The sequence below is a fragment of the Gossypium hirsutum genome, chromosome A07 (assembly GCF_007990345.1).
Source record: "Gossypium hirsutum isolate 1008001.06 chromosome A07, Gossypium_hirsutum_v2.1, whole genome shotgun sequence".
NCBI classification, from domain to species: Eukaryota; Viridiplantae; Streptophyta; class Magnoliopsida; order Malvales; family Malvaceae; genus Gossypium; species Gossypium hirsutum.
The window spans coordinates 60,447,273-60,448,503 of NC_053430.1; the positions used below are offsets into that span (position 1 = coordinate 60,447,273).

The window sequence follows — 1,231 nt, forward strand, 5'->3', positions numbered from 1 at the left end:
TATAGTTAGACCTGCTATTGCTGCAAATAATTTTGAACTAAAACCTAACACAATTCAAATGATACAACAGTTTGTTCAGTTTGATGGTTTGCAGGACGAGGATCCAAACACTCATTTGGTGAATTTTTTGGAGTTTTGCGACACGTTTAAGATCAATGGCATTTCTGACGATGCCATTCGCCTTCGGTTGTTTCCCTTTTCATTGAGGAACAAAGCTAAACAATGGTTGAACTCGTTACTACGAGGGTCAATCACTACTTGGGAGCAAATGACCGAAAAATTCTTACTTAAATATTTTTCACCGGCTAAAATGGCTAAGTTGAGGAATGATATCTCTTCTTTTGTGCAGATAGATCTAGAAACACTCTATGATACATGGAAGAGATACAAGGATCTATTGAGAAGCTGTCCTCACCATGGGTTACCTCTATGGCTACAGGTTTAGACGTTTTACAGCGGTGTGAACCCCTCAACAAGGCAACTTATTGACGCAGCCACCGGTGGAACTTTGAATAACAAAACACCTGAAAAGGCTTACGAATTTATTGAAGAGATGTTACTAAATAACTATCAATGGCAAGTCATGAGAACAAAGCCAACAAAAGCAGCCGGTGTTTTCAACTCGATGCGGTTACTATGTTGTTTAACCAGGTAGAACTTTTAAATAAAAAGATTGATAGTTTGTGTGGTTCCACTCAGGTACATCCTGTGATGAGGTGCGATTCAAATGGAGGAGTACACACAGAATATCAACCCTTCAACCCTAGCATCTAGGAGGAACAAGTTCAATATATGGGTAACAATAATTCTAGTCCTCAAAATAACCTATTCAGTAACACTTATAATACAGGTTGGAGGAACCATCCAAACTTCTCGTGGGGTGGTCAAGGAAATCAAAGGCCACAACATCCTCCAGGTTTTCAACAACCACGTTACCAGCAAGAAAAGAAGTCGAACCTTGAGGAGATGCTAACAAAATTTATCTTGGTGTTAGAGACTCATTTTCAAAATACCAAAACAGCACTTAAAAATCAACAAGTGTCGATCCAAGGGCTCGAAACTCAGATAGGCCAACTTGCCAAATTAATTCTGAATGACCACAAGGTAGCTTGCCAAGTAACACTGAATCTAACCGAAGGGAACAACTCAATGGGATTACCGCTCGAGAAAAAGAAGGGCTAGTTGAACCTAAACCAGAATCGAGGCAAGGAATTGTGGTAAGTAAAGGTAA

At 39.6% G+C, this 1,231-nt stretch overlaps 1 non-coding gene across 1 annotated transcript; it reads right to left on the minus strand.

The window, feature by feature from the left end:
• Window positions 1–316: 316 nt before the first annotated feature.
• LOC121204117 (small nucleolar RNA R71) lies at window positions 317–423 on the minus strand. Its single transcript, XR_005899045.1, has one exon. It is a non-coding gene; the product is annotated as a small nucleolar RNA R71 (small nucleolar RNA).
• Window positions 424–1,231: the final 808 nt, after the last annotated feature.